Raw genomic sequence first — 22,189 nt, forward strand, 5'->3', positions numbered from 1 at the left:
ACCACCAAATTCGACCTTCTCTGGAGTCTGAGCATAGCTGAGAAATTGCTTACTTCCCTAGACTGTACCCCAAAGTCTGACTCTGGCCTCTCTTCAAAGCTCAGTCCGACAGACTTCCCACGGCATCGTTCTGGGTGAATGTGAACAGCACTGCTCTCCTACCTGACATCCCTGAGAACAACCGCAGTAGAGAGAAGCTTCCTCACTGACTGCCCACAACCGGCACTTCTCAGGCACTCCGTGGGTATTTGTTGGAAGGAAGGAGAGAGAGGGAGAGGGAGAGGGAGAGAGAGAGGGAGAGAGAGAGAGAGAGAAGTGGAAAGGCACACTTGTTTGCAACCCTGGCCTCCCTCATGTCGGAACCACAGTTTGGGAGGGAGCTTTCCAATGCTGATGTGAGCCGGGGAGATGGTTCAATGGGTAGAGTTGCTTGCCGATTTGATCCGAGATTCTCATGGTAGAAAGAGAGAACTGACTCCTGAAAGCTGTCCTTGTATTTCCACATATGTGCCACGGCATGCATTCCTCACCACAATAGATGATCAATAAATGTAAAATGTGCTGATATGAGCCAGGCCTGGGGATACAGGCCTATGATTTTTGATACTTAGGAGGTTAGGAAACTAAGACTAGAGGATTACGTGTTTAAGGTCAATCTGGGCAACTTAGTGAGACTGTCTCAAAATAAAAAGTAAAAAGAGGACTGAGATATAGCTTTGCCTAGGCCCGGGTTTGATCACACACACACACACACACACACACACACACACACACACACACACACGTTGATATCTCTGTCCTAGGAATACAGACTTCAGAAAGCTCGCCAGTGAGTTCCGTGTACAGCCTAGGGTAAGGATCACCAATGGCTTCAGGGTCAGAAAGGACAGATCTGCCTCAGTTTCCTTATCTGTCAGGTGGGTGGTAGTAAAACTGCCTGGGGCTGCTGTTTGGAGGGCTGAGTATGTGAAGTGGGGAGGGGGGAGGCAGATACTCAGGGAAGGTGGGTACTAAAGGGTGGCTACCCTCGTTTTTAGGTCCGAAAACATTGTGCTAAAAGATACACATTGCCCTTCGTGCTGTCTAGGTCTGAGGCTGGTGTCTTCAGGCCTCTTAGTCTTCCTGGCTTCCATCCAAAGACTTGCCTTGGCAGGGTGACTGAGAAGCCAGCGAAAGAGTCTGAGAGAGTTCAGCAGAGCATAGGAGTTCACTTTTCTTCCAGTCTTCAGTTGGCAAGGTAGTGTAGAAATTCAGGTGTGATTGTATGAGGTGTTTGTTGATCGCCACAAAGACAGCTGTGTAGTAGCTGCCTTAACCCCCAACTTCCAGCCCCCCTCCAGGCAATTCTGGGACACACTAGCGACCAGGTACCTGGTCCATCGTATTGACTTCCGGTCTGACTGCCTTTGAGGAGAGAGACAGTGATCCCGAGCACAAGGCACTTGTTCAGCTGTTCAGCATGCAGCAAAATCTGGCGTATATTCTGTCCACTCCTCCTCCCCCACTCTTCCGGCTCACTCTGAGCAGCCTTCCAAGAAAGCTGGATTACGGTGGACTGAAGCCCTCGGGGCTGAGGAGTGGACACAATGGCTCTGCCCAGCATTTGAGGACTCTTCCCTGCCTTCTGCTGGAAAGATGGGGGGCTGACTCCTCCCACCCGAGCTGGCAGGTTAACCAGTTGGCTCTGTGGATCAGGGGTGCCGACGCCCTGGCTGAGATGTACTGGCGATGATAATGACTGCTGTGCGTCGCCTGTAATTATGCAGTCTCCACGCCCCCGGGGCTGGCATGGTGTATTTGCCTGTGCTGTTTGGGGGTTGATCCTACTGTCAGCGCTTAGCATGAATTAACAGTGACGCTCAGTGCACCACAGTCATAACACTAAATCTGATCTGCATGTTTGTGATTCATTAAAAAAAAAAAAAAAGGAAAAAAAAAACCCCGCTGTCGCTGAACCCGCTCCAAGCCCATCATTGAAAGAAATTATGCTCAGTTGAAAGAGTGATTTGACGTCACCAAGGACCTACGTGCCGGTTCATGAGCTGCTGGAATTAGGAGGCTGTGCTTTGGCAAGTGGAAACGCGATCCAGGCTTGGAAAGCGCTCTGCAGCCAGCAACCTGTTTTCCAGGTGTGGGCTGCTCACTTTCCGGATTCTGAAGATCCTTGGCAGGCCACTGCTGGCGCCTTATCAGGCTCCTCTGTGTCACACCAAGCTCCTTCTGGGTGGTGTAGGTTCTGGAAAGGGCCTTTTCTTTCCCAGTTTAGTAAAATGCAAATCCAAATGGAAAGGATGACTGGCGTCAAGGCTGAAGTTCTCAGCATTCCAAAGTCAAAGTAACTGTGGGTGATGGGCTGCTGAGTGACTTCTGCTGAGGAGGGGCTGAACAAACAGCTCTTGACCCCATATAGGGGACTCATGACAGACCAAAGAGATGATTCCACCTAAGTCTAGCTTGGGGAACCAGTGAGCTTAGTGGGGTTACTTACAGGAGTATAGGTGACTCAGAGGCAGCTGCAGCACTGAAGAGCCCCACCCCAACATGGGTAACCACTCCTGAAATGTACATTCCTGGAGTGCCCGGTCTGACTTGCAGGCAGCTGCATAGAAGAGTCTCCTCTTGCCCAGTAATTGCGTAGTGCCTATATAATCTGGAAAGGGCCTGTGGAGCTTGTACGTTTGGTGAGCTTCCTGAAGCTGGTAAGCCACCCTCCAGGAGCGAGTGTCCCAATGGAGGAGATGGCTATACCACATGTGTTGCTTGTGGTTTTCTGTGGCACCCTCTACTTTATTACTTGGATAATTAAGAATTTCCAGGTAAGCTTTATTCATGAAGCTAGAATTCATGAGGAGAGCCTTTTCCTCTGGAGACCTGGCGGCTCTGTTTGGTGGCAGAAACTGGACTCTCGGGGGTCAAGTTTCCCACGGACCCCTGAGTAGGTAAATGGTGTGGTTCTGTGAGCACAACGTTAGGTCATGAGAAATCCTACCTTGTCCTGTCTCTTAGAGTCAAGAAGGGAGGAGGAAACCGAATAAGAGATAAGGGGATCTGATGCCCCAGCAGACTGAAGAACTCTGAAACCAAAGAGTAGGCTTTGCTTTCTGTTTTCTGCAAATTTATTTCAAGCTGACACATAAAAACATCAAACTTGTACGTATTAATCGGGTGCCACAGCCAGTAGGGTTTGTTTCCGTTGTTACTGTTCTATGACCAGCTACCCTAAACAGGGCCGCATAAAGCCACACCCGTTTTATTAGGTACAGAGATCCGTGGGTCAGGAGTTTAAGCAGGGCTCAGCTGAGCTGCTCTCTTACTCTCATGCCATCTGAATTGGTGGTTGTGCAAGGTCTGGAGGGTACAAGATGGCTCCAGTCACCTGGTTAGTGTTCTGGGGTTGTACCATTGCCTGGAGATTCTGTGATAACAGATACCCAAGAGAATTAGAGGGAAACTGCCTTTGTTCAGCTCGCCTTGGCAGTCACATGGCCTCCCACAGCCCTATAGCACGCTGTGGGTTGAAGCAATTGTGATCCCACTCAGGTTCAAGGGGAAGGGACATAGACCCCAATTCTAACACAAAGAGTATCAAAGAGTTGGGGTCGCGTTTGAAACAGCTGTAGTTTCTATTCTTAGACAACTACATTCAGCTTTGTATTTTATAGGTTTGTCACCACTACCATTAAGATTTCTTTTGATCTTTTCAACAAACCGTCTGATGAAGGTCACGTGACAAGGGAACTGCGATTCACTGAGGTGCATTGATTTACTCAGATTTATATGTTCAGGCATAATGATCTTAGCCTTGTACTCAGTTTCCCAGATAATGGATTGTGAGGTTGGTGGCGTGACCATGAGAAGGTCAGAGAGTTGTCCTTGTTCTTTAGAAGCAACCAGCATCCCTACCTTACAAAACAATGTTTTAAAATGTCTGATGAGCTGGGTTGTCACACACCTTTAATCCCGGCACTCGGGAGGCAGAGGCAGGCGGATCTCTGTGAGTTCGAGGCCAGCCTGGTCTACAGAGTGAGTTCCGGGACAGCCAGGGCTACATAGAGAAACCCTATCTCAAACAAACAAACAAACAAACAAACAAACAAACAAACAAACAATGTCTGATGAGATGTTTGCAAGGGTAGGGGTCGGGGGTGGGAGTACGGGGGTGGTAGGTGGGAGCTATCACTTCCTCTAAGGCTGGAGACTGAGTGGAAGCCCTTCTTTATGAAGAACTTCCAGAGCGGGCTACCTTTAGTCATCTTCCAATCCTCACCCAGGGAGGTGGGGGCGGGGCAACAATAAAATGCTAATTCATGGAATACAAATGTGGAGAAGGCAAGCACTGCCAGAGTGGCCGCTCACTGGGTAAATATTTGATCAGCAAGTAAAAATTCCAATTTTCGCTATTTGCCCAAGGTGAAAAGTATGTTAGGGAATGGTTGTAATGGGGGTTAAGTAGGCCTGCAGGAGGGCTTCGGGACGCCGCCCCCAGAAGCCCACAGCTTCTTACCAACCCAAATTACCAGCAAGAGTGGGTTGGACAGCTCCAGCAGAGCTCCCTGAGTGTGTGTATCTGAGGCTGGCTGTTCTCTTTTGCCTGACGCACCCCAGCTTCTAGCTCGGAGCAGAGGCTGGCTCTGCACATTCTGGTGCACTGCTACACAGGCGGAAGTAGCTCCTGGCTGTTCCCATTGTTTTACACCGTCATTTGTAGCAAGGAGGTAGCCATACTGGCTAGATGTGGAGGGCCGTGTAACTGGGAAATTGGGAATGACTTTAAAGGAGAAACCAGGCCTGAGATTTTGCCCAGAATGTTTAGTTAGCTCAACCCTACAGTGCTCAGTCCTATTTTGTTCTTCAGGACCCTTACCATTAGCTCAGGGAGAGAGAAGCTGTGTTTCAGTAAACCAGGAGCGTGTATCTGGAGAACGCACACACTATGCCACCAGTGCACCTGAGTGGAACTTGGGGGGCACCTCTGGATTCTCTGGGGGTGAGGCTGTGTGGCTGTAAAACTAGCTACAGCTGCTGGAAAAGCTGGGGAGGCAGGGACTGAGCTGGGGGCCCGTGAGGACCACTTCCGCCACAGCTGATGGACCAAGCGGTGGCTGCTTTGTGGGCCTGATTGGTTTGTCCTATTTAACTGAAGCTGGTCCTGGGCTGCCCAGTGTCCCGGCGGGTGACACAGTAAAGGCTAATGACCAGTGCTGCAGAAAGCCATAAGTATCAGGCCTCCTGCAGGGGCAGGCTGTGCTGGCTGCTGCTTACTCGGAGGCTGTGCCAGAGTGGGGGAGAATCGCACAAGGGCGAAATCAGAGCAGGGTGCTCCTTCCTGGGCCTTGGGTAATTTAGAAAATCAAAACCACCAGGGTAGGGCTCAGGCCAGGCTGGGTTCCAGACACACCAGCCTCCAGAGGAGCAGTGAGCGGTGACCAGGCCCAGGGGAGAAGAAAGAGTCTTCTCTGTCCAGATGTGCTAAAACCCTAGACACCGAGGATGTGGCTGACTCAGAGGATCACAGCCCGGGTTCCCTTTTGTGGAAGGCCAGCTGTGGGCCTTGCCATCTGCAGTCAGCTTCCAGCTGTCAGGCAGTCAAGGGCAGCCTCAGCTGCTCAGAACACTTTGCCCAAGGTCATACTCTCCTGGGGTGGTCACTGTTACAAAGGCTTCACCATTTTGGCTCAGAAACTGAACTTTTCTGGACATTCCAGAACTTTCTCCTGTAGGTTAGTGGAGACTCAGTGAGGCCTGCATCTCAGCTCAACTCCTCACCGTACCCAGTCTGACTTTCCTCCCTCCTTCCTTTCACAGGCCTCTCAACCTCCCTTTAGCCCCAAACCCCTCAGTGTCTGCTTCCAGAGAGCCTAGGTTCTGACAGAGAGTAGCATGTCTTTTGATTGTGAATTCCATCCCAGAAACCAGGAAGAGTGCCGATGCCATTTGATTATAGTCTCTGGAGGATTAGTCCAATTTCCCTTAAATTGTTCCAGAAGTTTCTACCACTGTACATTTCTACTGTACATTATTTTCACTTGCTTTGAGAGGCTATTCCAATAATCTGAGGCAATTATTCAGTGGTAGGCCATTCACCTAGCATGTGTGAGGTCCTGGGTTCCATTCCAGTACTGAAGAAAAGAAAACAGAGGACTGCTTGATAGGGCCCAGTGGGGACTGGCTCTTGCCAATAAGCCTGATGACCCAAGTTTGATCCCTGGGGCCCACATAGTGGAAGGAGAGAACTGACTTCCTCAAGCTTTATCCTTTTACTACTGCCTAATACACACACACACACACACACACACACACACACACACACACACACAGAGTAATAAATTTTTAAAAGAATTTTAAATTTAAAAGAAAGAAAACAAAACCCTGAGGGGACACCCCCCAACCTCAGCCTTCCATATACACTTTCTTCTCCATCCCACACTCGCCTCCCACCTCAGACCACCTTGGCCCATCCCCGCCCCCTGCACGTTCAATACCTGTGTCTGCAAAAGCCACTTCCGAGGCCCTGTGTCTGTTCTTTGTTCCCAGGGACTGTGGCTCTCTGCCAGGGGGAGCCATCAGCGTCCCTCTGCATATAGACTCCCCACCGCCTGCCAGACACCCAGCCTTTATTGTCAGCACGAGGACAAGCCAAATTGCTTGGCAAACTGCATGCCGGCCTTCGGTCATTGCCTCATCAACATGGCCGTCACTGCTGCCTTAGTCTCCCTAGTTAGGTTCTAGGCCTTCACGGCACTCTCGGTCTTCTTCCTTTGGTAAAGACAGGGCCAACCTGGGAGCTCCAGCTGTCACCTCCGGAGGGCCCCTGGGGAGGACCCAGTTCCCATCAGCGAGAAACTTCTCTGACCTGCTTGGCAGCTGCCTCCCTTAACGCCAGCAGTCTAATTAGTAGCTCGAATTTCTCCTCCTCTTTCTCCTCTTCTGCCCCACCTTTTACCCTGATGGGCACCCCCAGAGGCAGGTCACGGTGGCACAGTCATTGGAAAAGGGGGCATGTTTTCAAGCATCACATGGTAACAGCATGGAGCGTATGTTTTCACTTTGCTTTCCTGGTCACAGCTAGCTCAGTTCGACATCTATTTATCAGACATTGTGTGGTGGTGGTAGGTGGCTGACACCAGCGGAAGCAGGGTCTGCCAGGGTGCTGCAGGCCATGCAGCAGGAGCATTGGCCGCATTGTGCTGGGTGGCTGTGTGGCTCCAACCATTAGCCAGGAGTCAGTGAGGGCACAGCTTCAGAGGCAGCCACCCAGGATCCTGCTCTTCCAGATCTGAGCAGCTGGGGAGAAGGCTGGCCAGAGCCAGCTGCCCGATCTCCAGGGGCTCACCTGGGAGCAGCTCGTGCCACCAGCCAAGAGACAGGCCCGAGTGAGCCAGATTCCCCTGAATTCTCCTTTCTGTGTGTCATTTATATAACCAGAAAGCAACCCAGCCCAAATGAAATGCCCACATTTTATTGCTCGCAGTGTTTTAGTTCTCATTTGGCCTCGTTTGGAATGGAGGTTTTACTAAGTGGCATAAATTGAGCCTAACAAATTTTAAAACTAAAACAGCAACACCCTAAATGCTTAAAACTGTAATTGGCGAGATAAAAAGTGAGTTGTCGGGGAGGGGTGGGAGGGTGGGAGGGAGGCAGAGGAAGGGGGGATGGGCAGCCAGTTTCCTACCCTCCTGGTGGATTTATTCTGCTTCCCTCCCACTGCAGGCAATGCACAGGGGAGTCTCTAGAACCTAGGAGTACACTGTGGGGCGTTTTGTGCAAGGTAGATGCTGGCCCGTGCCTTCATGTAAGAAGCCATTCCGGTCTCCCTGCGGCCCCCATCCAAAGCCTGGCTCTCTGCACTTGGACATTCGAATTTTAGTTTTGGAGGGGGCACTTGAGGCTGCTTGAGGCCTGGGGTGAAGGGGGGGCTGCAGGTTGCTGAGAGAGAGAGGGTACCCGGATGGGTAGGATGGGAAGGGAGAGAAGGGGACAACAACCTTCTTTTGTCCACTTCTGGGCTAAATTGTGGTGAGGGGTAATAGGTATGTGGCTAGAATTTACAGTTGTATCTGTCCCCAGAGAGATGTCTCGGCCACTGCAGGATGTACCAAGTGTGTCTCTTTGGAGACCTGGACTCTCATTTTCTTTTAGGGTACCAGCCTTTCCTTCAGTGAAGGCCCTCTATGAAGAAGCAGGCCTGAGTGACTAGGGAACATCTCCGGGGGGCTATGTGCATGGGAAGGCGGGGGTGCTGGTAGCAGCCAGAGAGGTCATTTGAGACCATCCACGGGCTGCTACCCTAGCCAATATTGATCACCCCCTCTCAGGAACTGGCCAGCCCTTGATGGCTCAGTGCTTGATTCTGAGCATGCTCATATGAGGGTTTGGCCTGCAGACAGAAAGTGGGGAGGGGGAGGCCTGCTTGGCGGCAGACATCTCCAGCTGGCAGCCAAGCTTTGCTCTCTGTGGTCAAGGGTGACCTTGGCTGAGCCCCCAAATTCTCTAATTTTCCTTTCTCCAGGGTGATGGCTACCACAACACTCTTGGCTGTGTTTTGTTTTGTTTTCAATGCTGGAGAGGGAACTCAGGGCCCCTGGTGTACCAGGCAAGTGATCCGCCACTGAGTCACACCCCCGCCCAACCACAAAAGTCTTGAAAGCAGAACTATGCCATACAAGATGAAAATGCTTTCTTTCTTTCTTTTTCTTTCTTTCTTTCTTTCTTTCTTTCTTTCTTTCTTTCTTTCTTTCTTTCTTTCTTTCTTTCTCTCTCTCTCTCTCTCTCTCTCTCTCTCTCTCTCTCTCTCTCTTTCTTTCTTTCAACATTTGATATGACAATCCTTTGCTTTAGGACACTCTCAATATCAAGGCTTAGAACTCTATCTAAATTAGCTCAAGGAAACAGGAGGGTGATAGGACACAGGATCCCTCAAGAAACTCAACCTCAGGGGGCTAGAAAGATAGGGCAGTCCATAAAAATGCTGGCTGCACAGTCATGGGGGACAGACTCCCATCTCAGTCACCCACATAGAGTCCAGCACGGTGGTGCTTGCCTGTAGTTCCACTACTGAGGATCCTGGAGAGCTCTTAACCGTTCAGATGTATCTCCAGCCCTACTTTAATTTCTTTAGTGTATGTGAGGGTATGTAAGCCTGCAGATGAACATATATGTTCAAGTGCACATGTGTGTGAAAGAGAGCCTCAGGAGCAACACCCGAGGCTGACCTCTCCAAATGTACTTCCACATATACAAATAACTGTAAAACCCAACTGCACCAAAATTGTTAGGGATCATTGAGGTAGGAACTGAGCCCTGGAAAGACGTTCGTGGAGCTGAGCTCCCTGTGTCTCTTCCTGGTCAAGGGCCCATGTTCACACGCTGTGATGACAGCTAGGTGACTACTGAGCCCTGTCTCCCCTCACCCACTCTTCTGTGGCTCATTAGTCTGATAGCACGTGACACACGTTGGCCAAATGGCAGCATCAGCTCTGTGAACTGCTCTGACCATTGTGGGGCCCGTCATCCTCTGATCTTAAGTCCTTTGTTCAAAATCTCAGAAAAGATCTAATCTCTAGGTAAGAGACGAGTTCTAGCCTAGGTCAGGTATGCTGTCCTGGCCAAGGAGGCTGTTATGGATGGGTATTATACATAGACTTAACTTACCCTTAAGCAGGGATTACGGGTAGATGTCATCTCTATGATACATGTCATTCATTCATGCGTGTGTGTCTGTGTACAAATAATTATCTATATGTGCTGGTGTCTTAGTCAGTGTTCTATTGCTGTGGACAGACCAAGGCAATTCTTAGAAAAGGAAGCATTTCATTGAGGGCTTACTTACAGTTTCCAAGGGCTAGTCCATAAACATCCCAGCAGGAAGCATGGTGGGAAGCAGACAAGCATAGCATGGAAGCAATAGCTGAGAGCTGGTCCTGATCTACAGGCAACAGGGAGAGAGAGAGAGAAAGAGAGAAAGAGAGAGAGAGAGAGAGAGAGAGAGAGAGAGAGAGAGAGAGAGAGAGAGAGACTTGACCTGGCGTGGGCTTTTGAAACCTCAAAGCTCACTCCCAGTGACACACTTCCTCCAACAAGGCCACACCTCCGAATTCCTTTCAAACAGTTCCACTCCCTTCATCCAAACATATGAGCATATAGACACCATTCTCATTCAAATCACCATGGCTGAGATCCCAACCCAGAAAGCCCTGCCCCAAGAAAAGTGCTCAGTACAGCCATTTGTCACTTAATGATGGGACACAGACTAGGAAAACACATTGTTATGTGATTACATCATTTTGTGAATATCAGAGAGTGCTCGTGAATGTAAATGGTTCAGGTCAATCTGATGCAATTTAACAAAGCTGTAAAATGGGGGGCATGAGACTGCTGCTGGCATGATGGGGCACACAGTTTTACATAAGCCTTTTTTTTTTGGTTTTTCAAGACAGGGTTTCTCTGTATAGCCTTGGCTGTCCTAGAACTCACTCTGTAGACCAGGCTGGCCTCACACTCACAGAGATTCACCTGCCTCTGCCTCCTGAGTGCTGGGATTAAAGGTGTGTGCCACCACCACCCAGTGACTATTTTTTTTAATAGTAGAAGGACTACCCTCTAATGATCAAAAATATAGTATAGTAAATGCATAAGCCCCTAACAGGCATTTAATAGCAAGCAGCGCAGCCAGTTTATTGACACTGTATCACAGACACACAGGTAATGGCCTACACTACGGTGACAGCAGGTCACAGGAATTTTTCGGCTCCACTGTAATCACATGGGACGATCATCTTATTTGTAGTCCATGGTTTGTCAAAGTTGCTTTATGCTGGGCATGACTCTGCAAAGCACTCAACCACTTAACTCCATCACAACGTTCTTTTCACTTATTTTGATAGAGTCTCACTAAGTTCCCTAGACTGGCACATAAGTAGTGCACAAGTAAAACACTCCTAATCTAAACTTTTTCCAAAGTAAAAAAAATTTCTGAACCTAGTGGTGTCTGTCAAAATTTCAAATGTGCATACTCCTTGCTGTAGCGATTCCTCTGCTGGGAATTGATAACACCTTGCAAATGCATCATGTTATATAACAGTCAGCTATTGCTACTAGTAACCAACTTGCCGGTTTGAATGAGAATGTCCCCCACAGGCTCACGGGTTTGAATACTTGGTCCCTAGTTTGTGGAACTGTTTGGGAAGGATTAGGAAGTGTGGCCTTGGAGGAGGGGAGTCACCCTCTGAGATGTGAACTCTCAGTTTTCCTGCTGCCATGCCTTTGTTCCACCATCCTGGACTCTAACCCCTTGGACTCAGTTGACCTAGAACTTACAATGTAGACCAGAGTGGTGTCAAATTCAGATAGCCACCTGCCTCTGCTCCCAAAATTCTGGGACTAGAGGTATGTGCCGCCATGCCAGGCACTTATTGCTTCTGGGTAATTGAGTGGGATTGAGTGGTCTGGTTGGTTGGCTTGTGTTAGACTAGGCTCATCTTGGCTAGATTTCCTGGTGGATCTGTCATCAGCAGACAAATGGGCTGGGCCATGAGTCTCTGTTCTATACCCAGTGTGGTCATCCTGCAGGCTAGCTTGTCCCTAGGCCAGCTCAGGTTTGTCTCACAGCATTTGCAGACACATAGACAAGAAACAAAGCTGGGCAGTGGTGGCACACACCTTTAATCCCAGCACTTGGAAGGCAGAGATAGGTGGATCTCTATGAGTTCCAGGTCAGCCTGGGCTACAGATTGAGTTCCAGGAAGCCTGTTTCAAAAAACCAAAGAAGAAGAAGAAACAGAAACTTGAAGTGCTTTTAAAGGCTGCTGCTTACATCATCTGCTAAATAAGTTCTGTGGTGAAATGGCAAGGAAACCCAGTGGCTTCTTTAGTGAGAGGAGCAGACCAAGGAAAGGGTCAAAGGGCAAGAGCGAGGCAAAGACTTGGTGCCATAGGCACGATCAGTCCTCTGCATGAGCGGAACAACACCACGGCAGCATTGCTGATGAGGGAACCAACTGAGATCGCCACCAGGAAGAAGTGGGCTAGACAAACCATGTCTACACTCCAGAAACATCTGTGCTTGAGGGAAAAAAAATGAAGAAGCCCTGTGTTTGGTTGGGAAAGTCCTAAAGGTAGATTGTTATATAAAACAACGAAATTCCCCAAACAAATAAATGCATGACAGTACTGTGTAGTATGTAAACTGTGATGAGATCTAAGACTAGATGAAGCTGGAGAGATGGTTCAGTGGGTAAAAGTGCCTTTGGCTAGGCACACATGAAGACCTGAGTTCAAATCCCCAGGTCTTGCATTAAAAAAGTCTGCCACGGCTGTGCACGTCTGTAATTTCAGTGCTACAAGGGCTGAGGCAGGTAGATTCCAGAGTGTCCAGGCCAGCCAGTCTTTCAGACAGGGAGCCTCAGGTTCACTGAGACACCTTGTCTAAGTTGGAGAGTTAGAGAGCAGGATGCTCAACATCTTCTTGTAGCATCTGTGCATAGGTCATGTACCTACATCCATAGATCACATACACACATATAAAGGAAATATGCATTTCTATTTATTACTGCTTGCATAAATTAGCTCTACAAAAATGAGCATGCGTAGGGACTCTAGTTAGAACCAGATTAAGATAGAGGGGGCATTTTTCATTGTATACATAAAATAAGTCTCAACCCATACAATAACACAGATACAAAAAGCAACATCAAACAGCTTCATGTGTATACTTATTAAATAAACAAGGAGAGGTATATAAACAATGGGATAGTGTAGTGGGCCTCTGTAGCTTCTAGAAACCTCTAGATTGTAACACAGCGTAATTGTACCTAGTTTAAATTTTGTACTCTAACCTGTTATTCCTTTGATCTTTTTTGTTTTGTTTTGTTTTGTTTTTCAAGACAGGGTTTCTCTGTGTATCTCTGGCTATTCTGGAACTCTCTCTGTAGACCAGGTTGGCCTCGAACTCAGAGATCCACCAGCCTCTGCCTCCACAGTGCTGGGATTAAAGGTGTGTGCCACCACCTCTGGGCCTTTGTTTGGCCTTTTGAGATAGGGTCTCTTTATGTGGCCCTGGAAAACATACTGTTTGTGAAGGCAAAAGGCAAATGTGCTCTCCACTCCCCCACCCTCCCCCCACTCCCTGCTGCTGGGTTGTACTGTCCCCAAGGAATGGTAACAGAACACGAAGGGCCCCTCTGCTTCTGACCAGGCGCTGACATTTCTGAAGGATTCGTGAGTGTTTTTGCAGACAACGTCTGTGCATTGCTTCGAGCTGGGATGTGTTCCTTGGCTCTTCAAATGTCAGCGTGCCGCTCTGCTGGGACAGGATCCCATTTCTCGGGAAATGTCTGGAGCCAAGTGCCGATGGCTTTCTGTGATGTCACCAAGCTCTGGCAATCAAAGAGCTCCTGAGCAACAGCAGACCCACTCGTGAGCCTGTGGCGGGGGCATAACTCAACAGGGCCTCTGTGCCAGGACTGAAGGCGCTTTGGCGTGCCACTCTAGCTGTTTGATTGTCCCACCCAAACATAGGCTCCTATTGTACGAGTGGAGCCCGGAGCCCATGTCTATTCCTCGCTTCTAGCTACCCTCCAGGACACAAGACGGGACACTAGGGCTGTTGGCTTGGAGCTCCTGAAGATTCTGGAGGCCTCTTGAGAAAATAAGTGGTCAGTCTACGTCTGTGCCTGTTCTGCAGCATAAGCAGCCATCAGATTCCCTGCCACTGCCACTGTTCTCCATGGATCCCTGAGGACTGTGCCTGGAACCCTGATCCTACAGGGAAGGGGACTTGCCACCAATGGATGGTGAAGATGGACAGCTAAACAGGCATTTAGGTGAAAGTCTAAGGCTTGCTTTTCAGTACGTCTTTCTTGTTGCAAGGGAAAAGACTCAACCCCAAAGAACTTAAAAGAAAATGACCTCCAAGCACTCCCCCTGTTTATAAGAGAAACTAGCACCAGATAGAACGCTGGTAGCCTCAGGGCTCGGGACACTAGGAGCCCAGGAACATCTCCTCTTTCTGTTGGTTCTCTCCTCTCTTTTGTGTCAGCTAGCTTTTGTCTGTTCCCCATTGACAGACTATACAATGCCTTGTGCTCCAGCTACTGGGATAAGAGGTGACCATGTTGAATCCCAGCATCCTGGGGTAGGGTTTCATTGGCTTTGTTTGGTCAGGAGTCCAGTCCTGGACCAGTCAACTTCAGGGAGGGGCTGTTACCCATTACTAACAGTGCGCTGTCCTTGCAAGCAGGCCCCAAGATTTGTCAGGGAGTAAAGGCGTGTCGAAGAGGGTGCTGGTAACACTCCAAGTATTCCTTTCAGAGTGATGCATAGCCTATACATATCTACTTGATAACTTCCTGTCATTTGGTGTCCTTCTTTCTTTTCTTTTCTTTCTTTCTTTTCTTTTTTCTTTTTTTAAATATGTGTGTGTGTGTGTGTTCGTGTGTGTGTGTGTGTGTGTGTGTGTGTGTGTGTGTGTGTGTAGTTTTGCACATGAGTGCTGTTGTGCCGTAAGGTCAGAAGTCATTAGATGCCTGAAGCTGGAGTTACAGGTGGTTGTGAGCCACCAGCTGGTGCTGGGAACTGAACCTGGATCCTCTCCAAGAGCACTTTGTGCTCTTCTGAGCCATTGCTCCAGCCCTATTTTAAAAAAATAATTTAAATTTTTTGAGATTATAATATAATTACACCATTTCCCCTTCCTTTTCCTATTTTTTTTAACACTTACTTGTCTAGTGTGTGTGTAGGGGAACACACAAGTGCACGGCATGCTTGTGGAGATAAGACAACTTGCTGGAGTCTTGGTCCCGTGGGTTCTAGGGAGTGGTTACAGTTGTCAAGCCTGGTGGCAAGCGCATGCCCATTGAGCCAGCTTGCAAGCTCTTATATTTAGTTTTTAAGTTGCTTTTCAGTGTGGGGTCCTTCTCAATTATTTCTTTCTGCTTCTGGGGGTTCTGATGTGCTTTGTGGTCTTTCTTCAAGATAGGTGATCTTTGTAGGGAGCCTCTGTTGGCATCTGGGGTGGTGGTGGTAATGTCTGATGGGCAAGCCTGGTCTCCTGGTTGTGTGGGTTGGAGGGGAGGCTCCAAAGGCCATGCTAGATGTCAGTCCCAGTGAGTTCAAGAAGAGCCCTGGACTGATGAGCAAGTGTGTATCCCTCCACTTGATGGCCACATTACCAGGCAGAGAAGTGTTCTGTAAACCCTTATTCATTTGTATCAAAGGAAGACACAGCCTTACCAGGTTCTGGCCATCACCCCTAGGGCCTGGAGGGAATGGAGGGGTGAGGGATTGTGAGAGATTGTTTTGCCTGGCATCTCTTTTTGTCCGCAAGGATGCTGGCCGGGCTCAGGGAGCCTGATGGTACCTGGATGGTAGCCACGTGGGTTCTTTGGTAGAAACGAAGAAAAAAGGGAGAGGACAGTCTCAAGGCCTCAGGCTCAGGAGGAAATGCAAGGAAGTTGTTAAAAGGTTTCTTCTTCCTGTCTGCTTCTAGCCACCCACCACCCCTTGCCATCTTACTTCATGTCCGCACTCAGTCTCTCTTGGACCTTCCCATGGACCTTTGTTTGCCTTCTAGAACCCGTTCTGCCTTCTCACTTCCCTGGACCTTCCAGGCTTGGGACTAGGACCCGGGAGCCCAGAATAGCATACCTCTTGCCATGGCTGACTTTGACCTCATACTTTGCCTTGAACTTGGCTTTTCTCTGGCATCTGCTCAGTTCTGGCTCCTGCTGAATTCAGCCCAGCTGCCACCCTAGCTCCTGATGGTTTCACAGACCAGGTTTTAGCCTCTTAGCTCCATTCTGAATGTCTGATCCCCAGCCATCCCCGGTGAGTGGCTTTACCTCTCGTCTCAGGGTTAAACAGCTTGCAATCCTCAACCCTAGCCTGTGACTGGTAGAGAACTTGCACATCTGCCAGAGGCCAGTGGCATTGAATTCCTGTCTCTGAGGGGAGGGGACAAGCTGCTGAAGTTACTGGTCTTCAGCCTGAGGAAGAGGAAGGTGTGTGTGTGGGGGGGGGAGGTGTCCCTGCTGAGCGACAATCACATGGATATGGGTCATTCAGAATAATGCCCTGGATTGGAAAGGAGGAGCTTGTAGGGCATCAGGGAACTGGCCAAGGGTGGCCAGGATGGCAGGTGGGGATACTCGAGAGGCCTGGGCCCGTGGCTATTTACTCTGTGGTGACAGGAGCATTTCAATATTTTAGCAAGCAGTACAGCTGTCGTAGCCATGCACTGCAATTGAATGTCAGTGCAGGGTGTAGGTGGCAGTGAGCAGCTGGGCTGTCACACGGACGGTAAAAGCAGATGGAGTGCTTATAAACTACGACAGGAGAAATTTTGTCTCATCACTGCAAAACTTATATCACTACCTTTCACCAAGAAGGGTGGGCATAATCTTGAAGCTATAGCAACAAGCCTTCAAAATGGACCAGGAGATTGCTATCGGGGGACCAGGCATGAAAGACCATTTTTGGATTCCTTTTTTTCTTATATGCTAGCAAAGGCCCCCAGATTATCTGCAGCCATGATTAATGAGAGACCTTTCTAGAGCCTTTGCTGTGTGCCAGGTGTGGTGCTGGGGAATGACACACCAAAGGTCAAGAGGCTGGCCCCGTTTCCCTGAAATTCACAATAGTATCGCTAGAGGTATCATGGCTTGAATAGGAAACATCACTCACAGGCTTGTGCTTCTGAATGTCTGCTCCACACTGGGGGTGCTATTTTGGGTGCTGGTGGAACTTGTACGTGGTAGGGTCTGGCTGGTGGTAGGTCAGCAGGGGAGTGGGACTTTAAAGGTCATAGCTAGTTCCAGCCACCCTCGGCTTCCTGGTTCACAGTGGTGCTCTGCCATATGCTCCAATGGCCATGAGCTCCACCATTCCTTTCCTTGATGTTTGATCTTCATCATCAACTTAACAGGATTTCAAATCACCATGGAAACAAATCTCTGGGCATGCCGGTGAAGGATTATCAAAATTAGGTTAATAGAGATGGGAACACCCGCTCTAAATGTGGACAGTGTCATTCTGTGGGCTGGGTTTCCAAGAGGAAAGCTGAAGGAGAAAGCCACCCGAAAGATGGCATTCATCTTCCCCTTCTTCCTGACAGTGGAGACCATATGGCTGGCTGTGTTAGCTCCTGCCGCCTTGACCTCCCCAGCATGGTGGACGGTACGCTCCAACTGTGAGCCCAGATAGGCCTCCCTTAAGCTGCGCTGGTCAGTAGGTTTTGCCACAGCACCAGCACAAGAGACCAATACATATCTTACCCACCAGGAATTGGGTCTCCAATCTGGGCTTACATAGATCATATCCCTCAGGAGTGTTTCTGTCCGGCATTTGCCACAGCAACATACGAGCAGCTAATAAAACGAAGAGAAATTGGGGGATAGGACACCTGCCCAAAAGATGATGACCAGAGAGGATGATGGACACACTGAATCAATCCCCAGAGAGAAGTGTTGGGCAAGCACTTAGTGGGTAGCAGTTGCGGGGTGGTGTGGCTGAGGAAAGGACTTCCTGTCCAAATAGGGATGAAATCAGCCTCTGAAAGCTTTTCTTTTCTTCTAGAAATCACTACTTGCTTATGATCTTCACTTGCAGCTCTCAGGTCACTGCTTGTCCTTGAAAGCACCTCCCACCTTGCCAGTGTGAAGTCAGGGCTGCTTAGCTACGCTCGCTGCTCGGTTGGGATCAGAGCCAGTCGAGAAGGCCAAGTTCACAGGAGCTCTGAGCGACTGCCCTGCGCATCTTCTTTCCGAGGTTTCTCCAGTGTCAGGAAGAGCTCCCTCAGAGCAGCAGCCCCAAGTCAAACTGCTGACCTGGAGAGAGAAGGCTGTTTTCTCCAGGTGAATGTCGGGGAGTGCCGCTTTCCCCTCCCCAGGGACTACATCTGGGAAGATGAGTTTTGGTGACAGTGCAGAACTAGACATCCTCAGGGGTTCCAGATCCTTCAAGCTCAAAGCACTGCCTTGCAAAGGCCAGTGCCTTTTGCCCCACAATCCCCACAACTGAAGGCTGTGAGATGAATGGAATGATTAAAAACAAAAGAATGGGCGAGGTGCAGGCCATTTCCCAACACCCTCTACCGTTCTTTTATTGTGGTTAAAAACAAACAAACAAACAAACAAACAAACATAAAATTCACCATCTTAACTATTAACAATTTTATTTTCATTTATGTTTATGTGTCTGTGTGTGAATATCTGTCATATATGTGGAATGCCTATGGAGACCAGAAGAGGGTGTGAGATTCTCTGAAGCTGAAATTTCAGACAGTTGTGAGCTGCCTGAACTGGGTGCTGGGAATTGAACTTGGGTATGCTAGAAGAGCAGCAAATGCTCTTATGTGCTGAATCATCTCTCCAGCCTGATCTCCAGGTCCATGGTAGCAAATATATTCAGGAGGTTTGTGGTCATCTCTCAGAACTCTTTACAGCCTGTAAAACTAAAACTCTGTACCCATTAAACACTAGCTCCCACAGCCCTGGCTCCTGTTACCAGTCCCTGTAACCACCAGCCACTCTGTGTAGCTAGAGTTTTCCTGCCTGGCCCACGGTCAGGGCAAATCTCTGTCACCCGCCAGTCCCACAGCCGCTCAGACCCGATCAAGTAAACACAGAGACTTATATTAGTTACAAACTGTATGGCCGTGGCAGGCTTCTTGCTAACTGTTCTTATATCTTAAATTAATTCATTTCCATTAATCTATACCTTGCCACATGGCTCGTGGTTTACCGGGATCTTCCCATGCGGCTTGTCATGGTGGCGGCTGGCAGTGTCTCTCTCTCAGCCTTCCACTTCCCAGAATTCTTCTCCTTGTCCCACCTATACTTCCTGCCTAGCCAATGGCCAATCAGTGATTTATTTACTGACCAATCAGCAACACACTTGACATACAGACCATCCCACAGCAACTCTGCCTCTCTGATCACCAGCACTCTTTTTTTTTTTTTTTTTTTTTTTTTTTTTTTTTAAAGATTTATTTATTATGTACACAGTATTCTGTTTTGCATGTATTCCTGCAAGCCAGAAGAGGGAGCCAGATCTTATTGCAGATGGTTGTGAGCCACCATGTGGGTGCTGGGAATTGAACTCAGGACCTCTGGAAGAACAGCCAGTGCTCTTAACCTCTGAGCCATCTCTCCAGCCCCTCACCAGCACTCTTATATATCTCATAAGGACTGAGTTTCTTTAGGGAAAAAAAAATCAGTTTTGCAGTGTTGGAGATAGGACTCAGGGCCTTGAACATGCTAGGTAAATGTTGCCATGCAGGTGTGATTCCAATCAAGACCAGATTTTACAAGGATGATGCCTGGAGACACACACCCTGTCCTGTTTTTGTCCCATTGGCTAGAGTATAAACACATGACCTACTTAGGAGGTTAACATTTCTCCTGGGTTGCTATCGGGGAAGATCACATGGGCAGCTAACAAAGACTGAAAAATAGTTCAACCCAAATATTGGGGGTTATGGTGGTTTGAATAAGAATAGCCCCTAGAGGCTCATATATTTGAATGCTTGGTCAGCAGAGAGTGGTACTACCCAAAGGATTAGGAGGTATAGCTTTGTTGGATGAAGTGTGTCTCTGGGGCTGGGCTTTAGGGTTTCAGAAGCCCAAGCCAATCCCACTGGCTTACTATTCCTGCTGCCTATGCATCAGGATTTAGCTCTCAGCTCCTTCTCCAGCACCATGTCTGCCTGCATGCTGCCATGCTTCTTGCATTGATGATAATGGACTAAACCTCTGAAACTGTAAGCCAGCCCCAATTGAAAGATTCCTCTTATAAGAGTTGCCTTGGTCATGGTGTCTCTTTGCAGCAGTAGCAAACTGACTAAGACAAGGGTTTTTTATGTAAACAGTCTGAAAAGATGTTAGATAAAGAAAGGCTCTTGTTGTAGAATATTTGTACACTGTGTGAAAATGTATTTGCTGTGACTGGTGTAATAAAAAGCTGAATGGTCAATGGCTAGGCAGGAAGAAGTTAGGCAGGACTTCTGTGCACAGAGAGAACTCTGGGAAAAAGAAAGGCAGAGTTGCCAGTCAGACACAGAGAGGAAACAGGAGGTGCAAGATGGAAGAGAGGTAACACCACGTGGCAGATGTAGATGAACATAAATGGGTTCATTTAAGTTATATGAGCTAGTTGAGAAAAGTCTAAGCTAAAGGGCAAGCTTTCATAATTAATAAGAAGTCTCTGTGTGGTTGTTTGGGAGCTGGCAGTACAGAGAAAGACTTGCTACAGGCTCTAGAAATGAAGTGGAGTCTTCCTTTTAATTTTTGCTATTGACTATTTTTGCTTGTTTTTTCCCCCACTGTGGCTGATTCCTCTTTATTTCTATTTTGGAGACAGGGTTCAGGTTGGTCTCAAGTACACTATGTAGCCAAAGATGGCCTTGAACTTCTGATCATCACTCCTCTAGAGTGCTGAGATTACAGGCATACACAACCACACTTGGTATTTTCTGTGGTGCTGGGGATCGAACCCAAGGCCTTCTGTACAGTAGGTAGGTACTCTCCTTACTGAGCTACATCTCCAGCCCATGCAAAACATTTTTTTGAGACAGGGTCCCACTGTGTAGCCCTGGCTGGCCTGGAGCTCACTATGTAGCCCAGGCATGCCTCTGCCTCGAGTGCTAGGACACACTTCTCAGTTGCCCGTCCTTAATCCCTTTCCACCAACTGCCCCTCACCAGATCAGAGTCACTTTATTTCGGTAACCGCCTCAGTTACTTTGAGTGTCACTTCTTGCTAAAGCTCTTGTTCTTCGGTCTCCAGAGCCCTGAATTTCATCACCTCCTTTTGGTCTCCTGACTGCCCTCGCTGTGTCTACTGTGCTGGGGGCTTCTTTAGCATTCCTCCTAATTCTAGGTATTTTATTCCCCAGAGCTGTAACCTCAGTTCTTCTATGATTCACTGTGTACTCATACCCTCCTCACCATCACCCTCCTCCTCACCATCAGCACCCTCCTCACCATCAGCACCCTCCTCACCATCAGCACCCTCCTCACCATCAGCACCCTCCTCACCATCACCACCCTCCTCACCATCACCACCCTCCTCACCATCACCACCCTCCTCACCATCACCACCCTCCTCACCACCCTCCTCACCATCACCATCATCTCTACTTTTAGTGGGAACTCACAAACAAGGTCTACTCTTCGAATCCTCATAACCAATGAATACGGTAGATATCATGCCTGTTTGCCAGGCAACAGCACTGAGGCTCTTAGACATTACTCATGTTTGCCTAAGAATGAAGAGCTAGGGGCTGGAAAGATGGCTCAGTGGTTAAGAACAGTTGTAACTCCAGATAAGTGTTGGATTCCCAGCACCTACATGGTGGCTTATAGCCATCTGAACGGGGGATCCAGGGGCTTCGAAATCCTCTTCTGACTCTATGGACACTAGGTATGCAGGTGGTGCACATACATACATGCAGGCAAAACTTCATATGCAGGAGGAGGAGGAGGAGGAGGAGGAGGAGGAGGAGGAGGAGGAGGAGGAGGAGCATCTAGTAGGTGTCAGAGGTGGCAGTAATGTCCAAGCTCAGCCTCTCCATACACCACCACCCTTCTCTTTCCTTAAAATGCCACAAGGCTCTGCCAGATGTGCTGGTGCATGCTTTTAATCCCAGAACTCAGGAAGCAGAGGCAGGCAGATCTCTGTGAGTTCAAGGCTAGCCTGGTCTACAGAGTGAGTTCCAGGACAGCCAGAGCTACACAGAGAAACCCTGTCTCAAAAAAGCCATCAAACAACAACAAGCCTCAGGGCTTGTTCCTCATCTCTCTTCCTCAGACAACAGCAGGCCAGGCCCTCATCACGCAGAGCTGGGCTAATACAACAGCCTCTTAACAAATCTCCCCCCCCACACTCCCCACTCCCCCAATGGCGTCCAGCCTGCCTGTCTGTCAAGCAATGCAGCTTTCACTCAGCTTCCCTTGTGTCCCTGCCCTGCTCTCATACTGACGGTGGTTCCCTGCTACCTCTTGGGCCATGGTCTGGTTCTCAAGAGCCTTCTCCACCTGGGCCCATGCTCTTGTATCCTCAATGGCTCACTGCCAGGACTCAGAAGCCAGGTGGAAATTATTAGTGCTCACCAACAGTTCCCTGCTTGCAGGCATGGGGGAGATTTCAATTCCCTTTTATGATTTTATTGCTCTTTGCAGTTAAGTAGAGGCAGACAC

This window comes from Peromyscus eremicus, chromosome X (genome assembly GCF_949786415.1).
Source record: "Peromyscus eremicus chromosome X, PerEre_H2_v1, whole genome shotgun sequence".
Taxonomy (NCBI): domain Eukaryota; kingdom Metazoa; phylum Chordata; class Mammalia; order Rodentia; family Cricetidae; genus Peromyscus; species Peromyscus eremicus.